This window comes from Falco cherrug, chromosome 8 (assembly GCF_023634085.1).
Source record: "Falco cherrug isolate bFalChe1 chromosome 8, bFalChe1.pri, whole genome shotgun sequence".
Lineage (NCBI taxonomy): Eukaryota > Metazoa > Chordata > Aves > Falconiformes > Falconidae > Falco > Falco cherrug.
The window spans coordinates 36,476,955-36,497,100 of NC_073704.1; positions in this window are offsets into that span (position 1 = coordinate 36,476,955).

Consider the following 20,146-nt stretch of genomic DNA (forward strand, 5'->3'; position numbering starts at 1 on the left):
GCAGGCAGCAAAGAAGCGAGGCTGGGGCTGGTGCAGCCCCGTGGGTGCCCTTGGCCACTCGCTGCTGGGCATTTGGGGTTGGCAAACATCTGAGAGAAAAACCTTTTTGAAACAAATCCTTTTGAGGAAGTGTTTCCACTTTGACAAATACAACTTTTCCCACAAAACAATTCGGCACATTCCTGCCCAGCTGGAGTGCAATGGCTGGCGGATTTGCCTTCCCCAGTAAACTTCCAGGAAGGTGCCTAATAATTAATGAGAGCAACGGGCAGGACCGAACCCGGAGGCAGGAAACTGGTGTTTCAGTCTCTGATCCAGACTTCATGTCTTATGGTAAGTGTCATCGCATCTCTCTGCCTTTGTTTCTACTCTGCTGGCTCTAGCCTTTGCAAGACAGCATCTCTCCAAGGCAGGAACACTTGTTGGGTGCACAGCACCCAGTACAACAAAGCTCTGGTTTCACTTGGAGTCTGCAGATGCTGGGAACAACCCCTGCATTGGGATTTGCCAGTATTTGATGTTCATAAAGAAAAAAGAAAGTGAGAAACATGAGTGATACAGCTACGTCCATTAAAACATTATCTACCTTGTTCTTGCTGAATGGAAAAGAATGCCTGGCGAGCTGATTTTTGGGGCCTGAACAGGTTACCCCGGGGTGCAGTGTGGATGCAAAGGCCACCTAGCAATCTTGCAGGGTCTGGCTGTCATTCGTGGTGGTGCAGTTAGTCCTTGTTCTCGGCAGTCATAATTAGTTTCATACTCCACCCAGCGTGAGAACAGACCATCTTTAACAATGCAGGAATCGGAACTGTGTGAAAAGGAGGAATAAATATTGTAGTAATTTCATCGCGTGCACAGCCACCGGGGGCTTGCCGGGCGGGCTATACACAATTTTTTCTGAATAACACCAAAACTTATGGATTGAGTGTTAAAAATCAAAAAAGTCAGTTGTGCTGAATAATACCTGTTTGAATATTTAAGCCGTGCAGGCAAACTAACCTGAGAGCATTCATTCCATGTATTTAGAAAGTGATGGGTTCAGTGCCCACCCTGCCCCCTCTCCCCGCAAGCCATAAATATTCCCTCCGTGGTGAGGACTTGAGCCAGTTCGGTGATTTCTTGCACTAATTAAATTCCTGAAAATACGACTTGGATGGCATTGGAAGTCAGCGGGACGAAGGGTTCCGGGGCTCACCGGCGGGGCCGGCGGGTGAGACCTCGCAGCGGGGGGCTGGGCTGCAGCGGCAGCCGCCCCTCGGGGCGGGCTAATTGGGCACGGCTGCTGCCCGGTTCCTAGCCCATGCGGCGAACTCGCCCGCCGGCCCTCCGGGAAATCTGGGGAACGCCTGCGGCGGCTGGCTTGCCCGCCAAGGGGCGTGCGGCTGGCGGGGCTGGCCGCCAGAGATGGGGTGGGGTGGGGTGTCCCGCGGGGTCCCGTCCCGTCCCGTCCCGCGGGGGCCCGTCCCGTCCCGCCCCCGCCGCGCAGCGCTGCGGCCGCCCGGCAGAGGGCGCCAAGCGGCGGCGGCGGCTCCGCCGGAGCGGGGCCCTGGCGGCGGTGCCGGGATGGGCGGGCGGCTGCGGCCGAGCCTCCATCTTCGCTCCGCCCGCGGCCGCCGCGCCCCTCCGCGCTGCGGGGCCGAGCGGGTGAGTGCGCGCCCCTCCCGCGGGAGCGGCCGGCGCCGCCCCGCCGCCCGCCCGGGCTCGCCCGCGGTGCCGCCGCCGCAGAGCCGCCCGCCGCCGCGCACCGCGCCGGGCTCCATGTCGCGCCCCGGGCTGCGAGGAGGCGCGGCCGCCCCGGTGCCGCGGCAGCGGGTGGGTGCGGGCGAGCGGGCGGCCGCGGGGCGCGGCGCGGCGGGCGGGCGGGCGGGCGAAGTTGCCGCGGTGTCCGGGAGCGCTCCGGCCGGGATGGCGGGGCCGGGAGCGCTCCGGCCGGGATGGCCGGGCTCGCCGCGGGGCTGGGAGCGCTCCGGCCGGCCCCGGCTCCGGCTCCGGCTCCTGCGGGCGGCGCGGCGGGGCTGGGCGCGGGGAGCGGTGGGGAGCTGCGGGGAGCTGCGGGGAGCGGGGGGCTGCCGGGGGCGCGGCACCGCCGGCAAGTCCCGCCGCCTGAGCAGCCCGTACAAGTGGCCCCGGTCCTGCCGGCGGGGCTCTCCCCTGCGCTCCTCGCCGTGCGGGACGGCCGTGAAACCGCCCTGTGTCACCCGCCCGCCGCCCCCAGCCACGGTGTTGGGACGCCTTTGAGTTGCCCTCTTCCCTCCGTCGATCCGGTGATCCCCAGGCAGGCGCTCCGACACGCTCCCTCTCCGCCCCACCGCACTCGCAGCGTTTCTTCTTCGTTTGTCATGCTTGTCCTTTTATTTATTTTGTGTGTTGCTGTTCATTCAAGGTCAAACCGTGTGGAGTTTGGACTTTTACTTGTGCGAAGGTATGAGTGAGGACTGTGCTGTGGTCGTGTTCTCTCCCTCCTCCCTCCCTCCCACTCGTGTGCCTGCCCGAGTGCTGCTGGAGAAGGCTTTTAAAAGAATAGATGAGGGTCATAAAAGTACTTGCTGACCGCTGCCTCCAGCTCTTTTGTATAATTGAAATTTATGGTTTAATTCCTCTAATGAAAACAAAAAATCAGCCTGAAGAATTGATTTCCTGAGGATGTAATTTCCGAAAGGAGTTGTGGAGGGGATGTCTGTATTGCACGAGGGATGACGTACCTGTTAGAGCCAGGTACCGCTGCAGGGATGTGAGAGGGGACACGGTGCCCGACGGTCGCTGTTGCTTGTGCCTTGTGTGGGGGTTCAGCAAGCATCATAAAAATCCTCAAACTTTAAGGAAAGTGGTTAAAAAAGCGGTGAGCTCTTTAGTTTCTGAAAATACTTTAGTGGAGGTGAAGTAATGTCGTGGCAAAGATGAAAGAGGTGGCATTGAAGTCACGTGCCTGAGGACAGGGACTCTTCCCAAAGACGACAGGTACGTCGGGCTGCACGATGTGTGTGCAGCGCTGTGCGTTGGCTTGGCTGGTTCGTGGCGATGTGACCAGCTCCGAATGCATGTAACATCGCGCCTTTGCGGGAGTAGGCTCTTGGTGTGAAGTGCTAAATTTTCCGAAGGATGGAAGCGGAGAGTTTCAGTGCCTGCCTGTACCTTGCACATTTGCCGAGTCAGGTTTAGAGCACGGTGGAAGTTACTGCGTTAACTGACGTGTACGTCAACAAGAGGAGCATGATCCTGCTGTAAGTCACGATGGTTTTGCTGCTTTCTTTGGTGGGGCCAGATGAAGTTCTGTTGTCGATTATTACAAAAAGTATTTAGACATTGTGCTCGGCAAAGCCTTTTCTGCAAAATGAGGGAACAGCAGGAGGTTGTACCTTCTGCTTTTTTGTCTGGGGTCTGTGAGGGAAAGCTGTGTCTACTCAACTTCGTACATGAAAACAGAGAATTTTTTTCACGTTGCAGCAGTTAAAAGCATTTTCTAAAGAATCAGAAGTAAACACCACTCATTAGTAAGCTTCTCTTCTGCTTTGCCATGATGGTGTTTCAGACATCCTATTGCACTCTGGTAATGGAAGACCAGAAGAGCTGTTAAGCTCCATCTGTATGCATTAGGGTAGGTGGTTGATTTGTACCCTGGGGCCATATTATCTGCTGTTTCATTACTTCTGGATCAGTAATGATATTCAGGAAAACTGTATTTGTAGTGACTGCTTTCTAGGGACGTCTCTTCACCGGAAAGCTTTACTGATAGATCCACTGATGCATGTTTGCTGACACGCTGCTCTGGTAGGAGGCACTCAGGCGGCTGCTTTTAGCTGCCTTTGATGGCATAAAAGTTCTGGGGTTTGCAAGTAAGACGTGGGGATTCCCACGGGTCTCCTTGCACTTTGGTATAATTTGGGTAGTTTTTTTTCTCTAACCAGTTTTCAGTCTCTTTCATCTTGCCCTCAGACAGTCGAGCAGAACTCTTGTGCCTGTTTTAGACACTTGCTCCTTTTGTGTTTGGGCACGGCAGCAGCTATCCCAGTGGCTAGTACCAGAGGAGAGCACGTGAGGAGCCTGAGCAGGTGAAACATGCCAGATGCTGCAGGTACCCTGTGCCAAGCTCATCGTCGAATAACAGCACAAAGGTAGTGATGCGAGAGTGGTTTGGGGAGTGGAAAACCCAGGTGGTTGTTGCACTTTGGAAGCTTTTGATTCCCCGTTCCTGTTGGTAGGTGGGCAGGGGGGTCGTGGAGGAAGATGTGCTGTAATGTGAATTGTCTTATTCAGGTGTCCAAGGCAACTAAGCTCGTCCAGCTGCACAGGCTGGAAGCAAAGAGTGGGATAAGGAAATTTAAAAAAAAATAAAAAATACTCGGAGTTGACAGCGCTGCACTGGCAATGTGAATACCTGTGTCTGTTCTGCTTCCCTGCCCTGCAATGCTGCTTGCACGCCTGTACCTTAGCCGAAAGGGATTGTGAAAGCTGAGCAACAGGGATGCTGTTGCAGGTTAAAGAGGTGATGGAAATGTCTCCAGGCTGTTGTTCAGGGAGGTAAGTTCTCCATTCTCCCTTAGAGGTATATGCTGTGCTTTAATGGTGTGTGATGTGCCAGGGCTCGATGCTGTCAATGGGCTGGGTAGGGGGAAAGCGGGAATCTCTCACCTCGAGCCACCTGATGCGAAAGCAGTTCTAGGAATTTCTCAGGGCATTTTGTAGGTGAGGAAGCTGTCCTGCTAGGCTGCCTCGAAGCGTATGCAAAACATATGTGCCTAGGTTGTCAGTCGATAGGAACTTTCTTGAATCTTGGGGGTTTATGTTTCAGTATGACGAGACAACAGCATTGCTTTCACAGAACATACCTGATTTGTTATTTGTTAATGCAACAGAAAATGAAACTTTGTATTGTTCTGGTCGCAGTTCCCAGGCTCCTGCATTACCAGTGCGGCTGAGGAAGGGGAGTGCTGCTGGGACTGCCTAGGAGCGAGAGCTTGTGTGGTTTGCTTGTAAACCAGAGAACTTAAGGAGCAATGGATGGGCTTTCTTGCCTCATTATAATTGAGTTTCATGGTATGATGGAATCAGACTTCCTGGCCAAAAATCTCTGTGCCGTCGTGGTGTGTTGCTTGGTGTGTTCTAGGTCCTCCCGTGCCATGAGGTTTTGCCCATGTGTCACTCCAGCTCTTTGCCTAAGCTTTGAAAATCTTGATTTATTACTGAGATAGCATTCCAGATGTTGGTAAGGCTACCTTTTCTGTTATTTGCCCCAAGATCATGTCAAGTAAGGTAAATGGGAGGGCGTGCTGTGAAACAAAGGTGTGATTGCCAGGTGAGACCAGGACAGTGCTGACTGACGATGAACAACCCCACGGTTCTCCTTCTGGAAGCCACATGTCCCACCACATCAAAAGCTGCTTCCAGGATGGTGATGAAGTGAGTACTGTGGTAGGGGAAACAGATAAAGCACCACAGGGTAAAGGACTGATTATTTGAAAAAAAAAACCCAAACCCAAAACCAACCACTAAAACTGAACACCAAACAAAAAAAAAACCCACCAACCCACCCAGGTTTTTGTGCCAGTGGGTAAGAGTTGTGTGTGTCATTTAAAAACAGAAACTCTGCAAAGAAGGCAGGTTTTTGTGCTCACTCTGTGAGTCTGCAGAGGTCCAGCCTCTGAGTCACTGACAAACTGTCCGACCTTACTTCTGCATCTAGGCACAAGTGCTCGTTGTCTGCAGTCTTGTTTTGAAAACAAGAACCAAAAAATACTGTGCTTTGGACTAGGAAGCTGACCATAAACATGCTGGTAATGCTATTTCTGATGTGAATAGCTCCTTACTGAGTCATCTTTGGGCATTCCTTTGTACTTCTGCTGTATTTAGCTTAAACACTTGAGTATTAAGGACATGCTGCATCATTTTTGTTGGGAATGCTTTTAGTTGTGCTTCCTTTCTGTTACGATTTTTATTTGTTAAGCTTTTATTCTGACTGAAACAAAATCTTCTGCTAATTATTTGGAAAAGCTTTTTCAGTGCTTCTCTCTTCTGTTGAGTCTCCTCTAGCTAATGCTCATGTTTTGTGTCTGAAAATAAGCTAGCTACTTTAAAAAGGGGTTGGTTGGTTGGTTGGGTTTTTTTTCTCTGCCTGCACTCACATAGCAGGCAGCTATATTGAGAAAGTGTATGAAATGTGTGAGGAAAGAGGGATTCAAGGGCCACTGAGAAAGCAACCTAAAAACTGTCTTATTGATGTAGTAAATCCTACCTGCCTAAGCTGTCTTCATTTGATCTGGCGGATTGTGCCTGCCTGTTACAGCATGTCCCCTTGGCTTTGGGTGGGGGGCTGCTGAGCGGAGCCAGGGGGTGTGCGCGATGTAGGGTATCCATGAATGTGCTGGGCAGGCGCTAGCGGAGATGGAATAGCATGCAAGATAATCTGCTGTCCGATACCTGCAGCGGCTGTGATGTCCCTTGGGGATGCAGACAGCCCGTTGATAAAGGCAGAGCATGTAAACCCAGTTGCAGTGCAGTAAAGTATGAAAAGTATCTTGGCTGAGGTGACGTGACCTGAAACGGTACTATGAACGAGGAGAGCGGGGGAAATAAATGGTTTTGTAAATTAAATGAACATTTAAAACTGCTTAAGAACTATTAGAAAGTGAATAGTCACCCTCCTGACTCCTTTGCTGAAATAGAAAATGTGCTTCTGCGGAAAAGGGATATTCTGGCAGTGAATAGTGGCTATTTTTGAAAGGTTGGAGGAAGTCTAAATTAATGTGGCAGCTTCTGATCCCAGCCTTGCTCACAGTGAGGGGGGACTCCTTGTCTGTCTTCAGGTTGCCAAGAATGACGCCAGGTGCTGTTTGGCTATTTCAGACTGGCGTAGCCTTCCGGAGGAAAGATCGAGTGAATCCCTTCCGTTGTTAGGTATAATTGTGGCCATTTCTGATCCATCTCCCACAGTAGCTTGTAATTCACATTGGCATTGTCTCAGCACATGGTGAGAGCAGCGTGGGTTTGTCTGCTGTGTTTTGAATGGGAGATTGTGGAGAGTGTAACTGGCCATGGCACGTTGTAGGCCGTCTAAGTATATATAAATGTGCATATTAAAAAAATGTAACTTCTTGTGCCTGAGAAACAGGACGCTGGTATTCAGTCTTCAGATGGCTGTTTTTATCTTTGCTTAGGCACCTATTCTTACGGAATTGCTGGGTTATCATTGCAAAATTGATGTCAGCAGATAGAGAACAGAGCAGTCACACTGAGGGTACTGCAGTATGGGGGCAATGATTCCTGGGCATTAACATGTGCCTTCTGAGATACTTAGAAAACTGTACGCTGTAAATATTTAAGATTCTGTAATTAATTTCAGGTACCTGTAGTAAACAAGATATACAGCTTTAGCAAAGGTGAAAACAGCAGGCTCTGTGATTGCAACTATCTCGAGCAATGGTGTGGAGTTTATGTAGCGTCAGTTTTTAGTGTGTGTTATTCACTCATGAGAGCAAACTTGTGTGGTGGGAGGCTTGACGAATACGGCAAACTTTATGTTACAAAACCATCCCAACAGAAATGCACAGAGGGATTTCTTCTTGTGTTTCTCTTTTTTTTTTTTTTTTTTGTGTGTGTGTGTGTCTTATTTTGCTCTTTAAAAATTCATCTGTGCTCCATCTTGTGAAATGTTTTGAAACAGTCAGGAAAATAATCTGTCCTGTGTAGGAATATGTATTGAATTAAATTACAGTTAATAAAACAGAGAATACGCCCACAGCAAAAACTGTAATGGATGGAAGAGCAACCTGAAGATGCAGCGCAATAAAGGTGAGTGCAATTCAGCCGTTAATGAATGGGATTAAAACTTGTGTTTATGAGCGAGGGAGGCTTTCCGCTGGGATGGAGTCTGTTTTGTGGCTGGCTTTTTTGTCTCAAGTGGGTTGAAACAGAGCTCTTTTCCAGAGCCGTTCTGAAGCTCAGCACAGGTGATTTGTGTTCTCCTGGAGAGTAATTTGTCGGGAGATGAACGGCGATATGCTCTGTGTTTGCTGGAAAAGCAAAGACAAGTTCAGGTAAAGACTTATTTTTTGGGATAAAGTAATCTTTAAGCTTTCCATCAAAAAAAGTCATAAATACCTCTGCTTTGCCTAGATTTTTTCCATCTCAGTTACTTTAGTGGCAACTTCAGGTGCTGCATAAAACGGAGTAGCCCAGAGCTTCCAGCTGGGGAGGACACAATTTGACCCATGGAGAGCGTATTGCTAGTGGAAGGTCACAGTTTCAGAAGAAGTAAAATTATTTGGGAACTTGCTGAATTTGTCTAAAGGTTGCTGGCTTTCATTATAGTATTTTAAAGTAAAACTGATTAGAAATGGAAATAAAATAAGCAAAACATTAAATTTTCCCAAAGTGAAGGTGTCATTTTTCTGGAATAAAACCTGGCTGGCTGTCTAAATGCAAGTTTCAGTGTTGCTTTCTAGCAGAAGCAAAAAGAAAATAAGCATTTGGTTCTGTCAGTTCTTTTTTTCTTTTGGGAAGGGAGGTGGGGGGTATGTTTTTGGGTTTTTTTTTTTTTTTAATATTCTTTCTGTTTAACAGAGAAGTCCATTCATCTCTAGGTCCATCTCTGAAAGGGTTGAGGATTGCTGCCTTCCTGTTACCTCTGCCTCGGTGTTGAGCTGGGAAAGATTCTCTCTTCCTCCAGTATCAGGTCTAAATTAGGTGTTAAAGACATACACTTGATAGAGTAGCTCTCAAATAGGTTATTTCCTGAGGCTTTTTTTAACCCTTTGCAGTTCTAGATGGTGCGCTGGGTTTTTTGTATCTCTGGAGCTTGAGGCTGGAGTTTGGTAAGGGGGGATTTCTTTGCAGAGGTCACTGTGGTACCTTATTGTTTTGTCTTGTTTTGCTAAACACAGGGACATGTAAAATGAGCTGGAGATGTTTGGTCAGCATACTAAAACGATCAAGAAAAATGTGACCGGGACAGTCTGTTGCGCTGAAGCTCATCTGGTGGAAGACGGAGCAAATACAGAGAGGCTTTACAAATTGGCAGGGAGTGGCGAGATAAATGTGCAGTTTACAGAAAGGAAAACAGAATATGTTTAATAGAAAATTGCTCACACTAGGAAGTTTGTAAAGATGATGGAAATCTGGTATTGGGACCAGGGAAAAAGGATGTGTGATTGATGACCGGGAGGTGATGGTGATTTGGAACAGAGATGCAATATGATGGGAGGGAGTTTGGGTGAGTGCAAATGGGAAAGAGGAGAGGCAAACAAGCACGCTGGTGTTGAGAAACGGATTCGGACTGCAAATGTGTTCAGAAAGCAAATGGATTGAAACCTGTGAATGACAAGGCGGGAAGAAAAGGCATGAAAAAGAGACATGATGCAGCTTCGATTTTAGTGAGCCGCAACAAAAAGAGGATGTTTTGTGTTGCTCTGACCATGATGAAAATAGCAACTAGAGAGCAGAGGAGAAACTTTAATGAACAAACAAGGCGGAGACAGAGGTGGTGGAGGCATGTCAAGATTTCTTTTTTTCCCTTAAAATATAAAAAAACCCTACTCCCACCCTTCCAAAAGCCAGTATTTCCCCCCTTCCCCCCTTACATATTTAGGCACATCAGTAGTAATATATCATGTCAAATTCATTTGATATATCTGCTTATATCATGTCTAGTTTTGGCAGGAAGTATAACACTAATTGCATTTACTGTCAAGTTGATTGCCTCTTCCCTGTGCAGCGCTAGCTGAGCCTGGCTCGCTCTGTTTTTAAATAGGTGTAACTTTTTTCCTAGCTGTTCGGAAGAGTGTCACCTGTGGAATACCCTTCCTCTGGGTCTAGAGAAATAGTAGTTTGTCAGTCTTCTGGATGAGCTGTAATGAGTGTCATACCGGGAAAGGTTTAATGAAGAAAGAGTAGTGGTGGGCTGGAATTATCAGATTTGATTTTTTTGGTTTTGTTTTGAGAGAGATTGGGAGGGGTAGAATATGTTTGAGGTTTGTGTGCAAGGTGTTTTGGACCTCGTAAAAGACGGCATACATTCATTACACTTTGAAAAGAAAATGCAAGATGCCTTTGTGGGGCATACTGAAAATGACATACTTTCTTGGTTTTCAAGGTATCAGCCTTTGTGTCTGGCAGTTTAAAAATACAAATTAGATGGAGACAACGAATAATAAGTATCTTATTTTGATTCTGGGATGCTTCTTACAAATACTCCTGAAAGAGGCAGCAGGGAAGGTGAGTAAATAATTTTGTAGAGAAGAAAGGTGGGCAGGAAGGCTGTGTGGGGAGTGGTGGTAGCAGGAATAAAGAAAATGGAATTTTACGCTGTGGCTTCACTGAAAATAATCATAGCAATAGTCATCATCCTGCAGAGGATGATGAGGGGGGATGCAGTGTGGGGTGGAAAACTTCATGCAGCTACGAAAGCAGTTTTAAAGTGATTTGCCAGAATAACTTTGGAAAGCAGAACATCTAAACTGGAGTGATTTGGAAGGGCAGGAAGAATTTGGGAAGCAGCTGATGCTGCAGAGGAGCACATTTGGAGGTGAAAACTTTGGGAATTACCTTTCAAAAACTGACTCCAATTTGAGGTTAGGATTAATGCATGTCTGCCTTCAGGAAGACACAAAATAGTTACTATTTTCTGCTAAATCCAAAAGAAAAATCTGAATAACACTATTGGGACTGAGAGCTAAAGGTCAGAAACTTTGAATAGCAGCATTAATTGCTCCCTTTAAAGGATATAAAGGGTCAGAGTCTTTAAGGGCTTGCCTGAGGTTGAGAGCAATATTAGTGCCGGTACGTGATGAGGCAGCAAGATTCAAAAAGGCGACGAGCAGGTTTTTTCCTTGTTACTCCAGAATAAGATCAACATAGTAGTAACTTGGGTGTTACCAAGTGCCTGAAGTATTGTGGCGTTACTTCAGTTGTGTGCTGTGTTCAATACTTTCTATTCCATTGTGCAGCATCAAGCTTCAAGAAATATTAATGGCAAGATTAGGTGTTGCGGTGCATACTGGGTTGCCTTGGGTGTAGAGAGCTTTGCTTTAATTTTAAAAACTTTAGTTAAGTCTCTGCTAGATCGTTATTGCAGCCTTTCAGTAAATGATGCCACACTTCATTTTCCATCTTTTCCATCTTCAGGTTTGCATCTTTGTGTTTGCGAGTTATGCTCAATTCTCTTAGGTGGTGTTTTAATGTTACTGATTCCTATAAAAAAAGATATGGTGGCTTAGAATATGTGAATTATCTTATGCATGCTCCTACTATGTTGCTGAGCTCTTATCATTGTTCAGGCTATATTGGAAAAATGTAAATATTGAGGGAGTCGGTGATATATGATAGAACTTGCCGTGGAAATGGATTATGGTTTTTCATCATGGCAATAATTTTTAAGAAACTTAGATTTCCACAGCTGCCTGTAAGATTTCGTATATTGATAATGAAGCTATTTCTGCTTTCCTTCTCTCAGTAACATATTCAGAAGATTACTTGCATGCTTATTCATGCAAAGAAGGGTTTTGGAAACCAGAAGTTTCCCCGTGTTGCAGAAACAAATAAAAAACTTTGTTGTGTCCACAGTTATGTTTGCAAAAGAATCTTCATTATAAAGGCACTTGATGCTAAAAATTTTGTGGGGCTTTCCTTGCTCCTGAGATGCTTTTGCTACTCTTTGCCTCCCTTGGTGTTCCTTTAGAAAAAATCCTGGTGTCTCCAGGGAATGAGGAGAGTGGTGGTAGAAGTATCATAATTCACAAACAAGAATGTTTTTTAAATATTTAAATTGGTTTAATTTCGTAGCCACAGGTGGCAGATTTTTTTTCCCTCCTCTTGGTTTCAGATATGCTTGTTGATGATCTGTGGAAAATGATTTAGTTTTAGCTTTTTCAGTTAAAAACAAGAAGTATTTGTTCGCTGACTGCTTTTTAGGCTAAGTTACTAGGAGCTTGCCTTCACAGGGATAGTTTTTAGAGTTTGTAAGCAAATAGTGTTGGACTCTGTAATGATGTGTTTGGATTAAGTTTTCTCCCTATCGCACATTCTATAGGAAAATGTATTTTATGTTAGTCTGATAGATGGTTGTATAGGCTAGGTTTCCTTTGCTTTTGGAACTGAAGTCTCCTAGGCAATTCTGTTACATTCTAGATACTTCAAGGGAGGGAACTGCACCTCCTACCCTTTCCTTGCCCAGCTGGCTCCTCCTTTGGCTGGGCTCAGGTGAAATGTATGTGAAGCTGATGGTTATGGCTAAGAAACTTTTGATGCTGATAATCTTGGATTGTATGTGGTAAGTAAAATGTGAGGTTGCACACAAAAGAAGGTTAAGACCTTGTTTACAAAGAAAAATACTTCATACTCTGGAAATACACTCTTAAACTATGTAAGTGATTGTCATGGTTTAACCCCGTCCAGCAACAAGCACCATGCAGCCACTTGCTCACTCTTCATCTCCAGGATCAGAAAGGTTTGGCAAAGCAAAAAAATGGATTCATTCCCCACTTCCCATGGGCAGGCAGGTGTTCGGCCATCTCCAGGGAAGCAGGGCTCCATCATGCATAACGGTTACTTGGGAAGACAAACGCCATAATGCCAGATGTCCCCGCCCTTCCTTCCTTCTTCCCCCAGTTTATATACTCAGCATGACGTCCCATGGTATGGAATATCCCTTTGGTAGCTTGGGTTACCTGTCCTGGCCGTGTCACCTCTCAGTTTCTTGTGCCCCTCCAGCCCTCTGGCTGGCAGGGCCTGAGAAACCAGGAAGTCCTTGATTTACTATAAATGTTACCTAACAACAACTAAAAACATCAGTGTGTTATCAACATTGTTCTCACATCAGAGCCAAAACACTGTACTAGCGGCAAAGAAGAAAGTTAACTCCATCCCAGATGAAATCAGGACAGTGATCTTAATTTTTGCATTTTTGTATCTTAGTACTTTCATGAGTTCTGTAAGGATGGCGTGATCTTGTTTATTGGATCAAATAAGAATGAAGAAGGGAAACACTGAAGTTTGAGCTCAATTTAAATACTTGAGGTGTTTCATTATTGTAAGCATATTTACAAAAATTGAGCCGATGTTTGGTACAGTCAAGACTTAGTTGCTTGGGTTGGACAGTGAAGACTCCGTTAGGCACGCGTTCAAGATTTAGTGTTCTCACTGTAGACTGAATTTTTGTGCTAACAATATCTGCAATTATACATTAGAGAAAATATTTCCGTTTTCCATGGGTTCAAATCCCCAAGAAGAAATAGTTGCAGGTTAAAATACTGGCAGCCTGGCAGTGTATATAAGCTGACTCTGTAGATTACTATTACATTTGTTTGCTGTCTGGGGATGCTGCTAGTAGAGCTAAAAAACCTCTGAGCTAATAGTTACCAAGCTTTTAAAAGGAGTAGCAGCGTATTGAGTGTCAAATTCTGAAATCTGAATATAGCTTTTTTGATGTGAACTTATCTCAAAGTGTAAAAAATAACACAGTAGCTAATGTGTGATGTTATAATTATAACTTCACTTGTTTTTTAGGTGTTAGTGTCAAGTTACTTCTGCAGTGTAATGCTCTTGATGGTGGAGCTTTTTGTATTCTCCTCGACGGATAAATGATTAATGGTCTCAACACTGCCTTCTGGATCACCTTGTAAGAGGTCTCCTTCATCAATCTGGCAAGGGGATTGTATGGCAGTTTGCACCCTAATTACAGTCCCCAGCTGGGGATGTGCTGCTTAACAGATTACTTGTAGCAGGAGTACAGTTGGCGCAGATATAGATGGCCATGGAGTTGTTTGACACTCGGGTGCAAAAATTAGATTTCCTTTCTAGAAAAAAAATTCACTTCATATAAACAGTGCAAGAGATAAAAATGTTTAGCTGGAATTAACTCTGTAACTTAAAGGTTTAATAATAACGGCAGTTCTGTGTTTCCCTGTTTTCATCTTTTTCCCTTCCCTTCTCTTGCAGTCTTATAGTTGAGGGCAGTATTGCAAGCCAGAAATTTTATTACCAACAGAAACATTAAGGTATTCCACAGGGCAAAACAAAAGTGATTCAAAAGGTGCTTTTACAGATAATAAGTTTTAGCATTGAACAGTTTACCCAGAAGACAAGAGATTATTTCTAGTGGTCTGTCATTACTGTTGGCCTTTTCTTTTCTGGCTCATTTGTGGTGTAATGCTGCTACTCAATTAAGATGTATTTTGGTAAAAACTATGAATGACAACTGCCCTGCTTCCACCAAGCATATTGCTAAGCATATACATATGTGCCTGTTGCTCAATCTGACAAATATGAGTGTGTTGCTGAGAAACAGTTTATTTAAGGACTAAGGAATGGAGGAAAACTTGCACAGCATCCAAACGCACACAAAAGCAAAGTGCCTATTTTGGTATTTGACAGCGAGAGGATTTTTGTGCTTTGGAAGGATGTAATTGCCAAATGTTTGGCACACATGTATCAGTGTTGTAGTAGGCAACAAATCAGATAATATTATGAGTATATTGGCAATCTGGGAAAAAAAAATTGTTTTTTTATTGATAAGCATTTACTTTCATTACTTTTTTTTTTTTTTTTTTTTAAATAGTAAAATGTCTGAGGGTTGTCTGGGCACTGATAACTTCCCACTGGGTGACATGAACTTGAAGAATAAAGGCAGTGAAAAGGGGTGCCAGTAGTCTGAGGCTGGAAATAGAAAATTTGCACTGTTTGTGCTTATAGAACTGAAGAATTGTAGGGAGTAGTATTTGTATTTAGGACAAGTAGACACCCGAGTTGTACAACGGGTGCTGTGAAGGTGTGGGTGTGTATGTTTGCCCTTGTCTCACTTGAAGGGGTGGGTGAAGTCTGTGAAAAAGTAATCAAATATACCTGACCTGTGTTTGCTACAGAATGGAGCAAGTCCTGGGATTCTTCTCTCTTACCGGTGAGCTCGACTGTCTCTGAGTGAATGGGAGCTCATGGTGTGTGTACTTATCACTGTCCTGCCCTAGGTTTGGAAGAAGATCTCTGAAGTTTTTACTTCTAGAGATGGTTAGATTATGGTTGGTTATAGTGCGTTTACTCTTTCTGGGTTTCCTTCCTCATGAGAAATGGAGGAATTGACCCTAGAGCTGTTATGTTATCTGAAAATTGCATGTCTGGTGAAAACACTTCAAAGAGATTGTTAGAAACGTTCTGCTGTCTTTGACCCAGGTTTGCCGTAAGTTGAAACTTATGCCTTTCTTGTGTTCTGTTCCTGTTTGCTCCTTTGGCTGCCATCAGAAGCAAGCAGTCCTTCTGTGTCTCATCCTCTCAGCTAAAAACTAAAGGCTGGCTGTTCAATTTCTCTTTATTGTCTTGTTAAAAAGCAGATGCAACAGTTTACTTGTTAAAAACCAGCATGGTTTGGTGTTCTTTTGAGCATTCATCACTCTTCTGTTTGCAGAAGCAATTGGAAGCAAATGACCCAGGTCGTCGTTATTACTCATATTTTGTGTTTTTTCCAGTTCTGCAGCTTCAATTCTTTATTTGAGCAGTGTTGACACATTGTGAAACACCACATCTCAGTCTGTAGTTGTGCATATTAATTGCCAAGTGATGCACTGCCTCTCGCTGATCGTCGTTTTCCTTTGGTGGTTCTCAGGTTTTGTTCCAGGACAAATGCATCATAGCTACTCGAGAGGAAAACATTTTCTCCTAAATTATTTTAGCAAATGGAAACCCTTTTTTTACTCTGGCTGAAGACTTTGTCTTGGCTGCAAGCCTGAGCGATTTAAACATTTGCTGTTCCTTTTGTTGTTCAGACCTGTGCAGCATATTTTAAGTGAGCGAGCAGTCTGTCAAGTTATTAGAAATCATTACTTTGCCACAGAGTTGTTGAATGGATGTGAAAACAGGTGTTTGTCAGATTTTACCTTCTGGACTGAATATTTTTTGATGTTTGGGAACTTTATCTGCAGTCAGCCATTGTGCTTTGTATAGGGGAATGCTGGATTCAGATTATCTGAACAATCAGGGAGCAGAGATGCGGTTCTGTGATTCATAATTGAAATTTAGCCTTTAGATTAACTTCATTAGTATGCTTTGAACAAGGACAGGATGTTAATAAATGAAAAAATCCTTCTGGGTTTAAGCGCCACGTGCCACAGTAGGTCTTTGCAGTTCATGATGAATTTTTTATTTTTGCTGTGACAGCATTTTTTTTTTATTTGACCATGCTCTTTTTGTCTTTATTCGTCAAAATTGTACAACTATTTCTGTACAGAGAGAAATGGAGAAAAGTTTTACCTAATGTGAGGTTAACTCCCAAATTCTTCTAGTAAAGCCATGCTTATGAGCCATTCTGAGATCAAGAAAAAGAACTTTAGAATGTCAGTTGACTATCCAACATAATTTAGAGTAATGAGTGGAACCTTACTTGTATTCTTAAAATAATTGGAACTTTCTGGGGGAGTGGAAACTACAGAATCTCCAGTCAGACAGTAGGCTTGTACCTGTTTATCCTACTTGGATGAAATATACTTGTTTCTGGCTTCTGTATTTTGATTACTTTGTAAATTCCTGAACTTGATTTTCATTGCTGCTTTTTTTGGATCTGGATTTGCTGTGTATCATAGTTCAGCAAATCCCTCGCTAGAACTTGAGCACATGTTTTAAGGTCAGTTAGACTTCAAGTAGCTTATTAAAGCTGACCTCTGTTCCCAGAGACATGCATTGCTGTAGTGCATTGTATCGGTTGTCAAGTGTTGGAACAGGCTGCCCAGGGAAGCAGTGGAGTGGCCATCCCTAAAGATATTTTAAAGAGTTGTAGATGTGGCACCAAGTTGTGGACTTGGCAGTGCTAGGTTAATGGATGGGATTGACGATCTTAAAGTTCCTTTCCAAGCTAAATGATTCTATGTACTGCAGTATATCAATGCATATAGAATCTCCATCCTTTATTGGATGTGACAAAGGATGAGGAAAAGGTGGAGGTACTTAATGCCGCCTTTGCCTCAGTCTTTGATAGCGAGACCAGTTGTTCTCCAGGTACCAGCCCCTGCGCTGGAAGGCAGGGACGGGGAGCAGGATGAAGCCCCCGTAACCCCAGGGGAAATGGCCAGCGACCGGCTGCACCCCTCAGACACACACAGGCCTGTGGGGCCGGATGGGACCCACCCGAGGGTGCTGAGGGAGCTGGGTGAGCGCTCACCCCGCCGCTGCCAGCCATTTACCAGCAGCCCTGGCTCACCGGGGGGTCCCGGCAGGCTGGGGGTCAGCCAGGGTGACCCCACCGGCGGGAGGGGGGATCCGGGGAGCTGCAGGCCTGTCAGCCTGACCTCGGTGCCGGGGCAGGTGCCGGGGCAGAGCCCCCCGAGTGCCATCCCGCGGCACGTGCGGGACAGCCGGGGGATCCGGCCCAGCCGGCGCGGGGTTATGGAAGGCAGGTCCTGCCGGGGACCCCGATCTCCTCCTGTGACAGGGAGAGTCCCGCAGCGGGCGCGGGAGGGGCTGGGGGCTGTGCCTGGGCCTTCGTAAAGCCTTTGCCAGGGTCTCCCGCAGCATCTCCCGGAGGAACCGGCTGCCGTGGCTGGGGCGGGTGCATTCTGTGTCGGGTACGAGACCGGCCGGACGGCTGAGCCCAAGGAGCGGCGCCGAGTGCAGCGGAGTATGGCCCCGGCGCTGGGCCCCGGCGCGGCCGCCCCTCGGCCCCTGTGCCAGGTGCGGGCCCCTCAGCGCGGGGGGGACGTGGGGGGCTGGAGCGTGCCCAGAGCCGGGCAGGGGGCTGGGGAAGGGGCTGGGGCACGAGGCTGTGAGGAGCGGCTGGGGGAGCCGGGGGGGTTTGGCCCGGAGAGGGGGAGGCTGAGGGGAGACCTTATCGCCCCCTCGACTGCCCGGCAGGGGCTGTGGGCAGGGCGGGTCGGGCTCTTCTCCCAGGGAACGAGCCACAGGGCAGGGGGGACCGGCCTCGGGTTGCCCCAGGGGAGGCTGAGGTTGGAGACTGGGGAAAGTTTCTTCCCCGAAAGGGTGGTCAAGCCCTGGGACAGGCTGCCCGGGGAGGCGGTGGAATCCCATCCCTGGAGGTGTTCAGAAACCACGTAGACGTGGTGTTCAGGGGCACGGTTTAGTGGTGGGCTTGGCAGCCCTGGGTTAATGGTTGGACTTGATGATCTTAAAGGTCTTTCCCAACCTTAGTGGTTCTGTGGTTTTGTGTATATCTCACAGTAGCCCAGGTGCCATCAGCATAGAAAGGAGTATTTGGGCTTCTGCAGGTGGAATTTTCTTGCATGAAATAAAGGTTCATATAGTTCAACTTAGAATGACCATGCTGTAAGTGTGAGTAAGTTGCTATTGTTTTTATTTGTTAAGCTGTTTTTGCATTTTTATGCAGTGTTTTGTATGCTTTGCATGGTTTTATGGAAGATTTCGATAGATTCTCATTTGTTAGTTGTAGAGCAGTACTAAGAAAGTAAGTGCACGGAGGAAAAAAAAATACCCTGTTAACAGAACAGAAAAGAAGATATTAGGGATTTCTGGTTCCTTCCTGTCCTCACAGCTGCTCTTGATCTCCCTAAAACCTGTATCAGAATATTTTGAGTTATCTGTACGTATGCTCTTCAGTGGAGAGTTGTACACTTGATGTAATCCTCTGTGCTTTGAGGTGGCATGGCATCTGCTTTGCAAGAAAGGATTATGAATTTAGCTTTTCTTCTACATGCAGCCTTGAGGGAAGCACAGGTTGCTGAACAACAGAGCAGATTGGAGTCGAGTGCTTGAAAGGTTGGGAGCTGAGTTTGAACTACTTACGCAGAGTCTGTGTGGGCATGAAGGAGTTTAGCCCTGGGGAGCTTTGTGGCTTACTGCGACTGAAAGTCTGGGGTGGATGTGGTGATGGTGTTGGGAACTTTAGAAAAGACCAAATAAGAGAAGAGTAGAAAGTGTTTGTATGACATGAGTGGTGTGTTACAGTCCTTGAGTATTTATGAAAAGTATAGATTGTGATCTCCTGACATATATGAATGAAAAGTGTTACACTTTTCCATAGGGTTTGGAGTGGAAGGGGGGGATTTAAAATGCTGAAAGTTGTGACTGAGAATAATTAGCTTGTATAAGGCAGTTTAACATACACGGAATTTAATAATTACCATTTCTTTCTCCTATGGAAGACCAGTCCTAACCAGCAGAAGTAGTACACATCTCAAAATGTCTTAAATCTCACAAAAATCAATTGTTAGGAAACCTTGACTTAAGATAGAATGCTGGACTGCGGGGAGGGAAATGTGAAAATTTTACCGTTGCTGGTCTCTAGCTTACTGCATCCACTTATGTGGAAGAAGTGAAATTTTTGACCTCTAGAAAGATCCAGGGCCATAAATATAAATCAAAAAGAATTTTTAACTCACTCTTTTTGTTCTCCCCTGCTCAGGACAAAATTTTGAGTATTTGCTACACCTTTGAGCAGAACCCAGAGTATAAGATACTGTATTCAGCCTTAAATAGGGAAACCTCATGTGTAAGAGCTTGCATTTTTCTAAGAGAAAACCATATAAAGATCAAAAGGAAGGAAGTAAATTAGGCAGATATGGAGTTCAGATAACGTTTAACTATAGTCCAATAGTACAAAATTTGAATGATGAACTACCCACTTGAAGTCCAAAAGATAAACTTGGTCTCCCCATAATCAATGTTATGCTTGATAGATGCTGTGAGAGCAAGCACAATTTGAGAAGATACTTGGATAAGGGACAATGATGGCTTTGGTTTGCTTAGTGAAGTGGGGTTTGCGGTGGGGAAAGTAGTATGAGAGAAGTACAGAAAAAGTGTGAAGAGGCTGAGGGGGGGAGAAAAGTCATGTTTGCTTTTCAGGAAACCACTGTTGATACTGTATTTCAGCAAGATGCTGGGTATGTGTAATAAATTCCCTGGGGATGTTCAGGAGTCGAATGTGCTCTCCAGTATTTTGTTTTGTATAGCAGGGAACCTTCCTGGGTTCCAACATTTTTCTGTTCATCCTGATCCATAGGCTGGGAGCATCTCATGACCTTGGTAGCTCTAGCTGGGGAGTATGTTTAGCTGTTGCATGTCCTGGGAAACTTGGAGCTGAGCTAGGGCACTTTACTGCCTGGTCATGGCTGCCCTCACTCAGATTTGCCATGCTTGTTTCTCTCCCGCTAACTCAAGATCATGCTTAATTCAGAACAGTTAAGGCAAAATGCAGTCACCTACA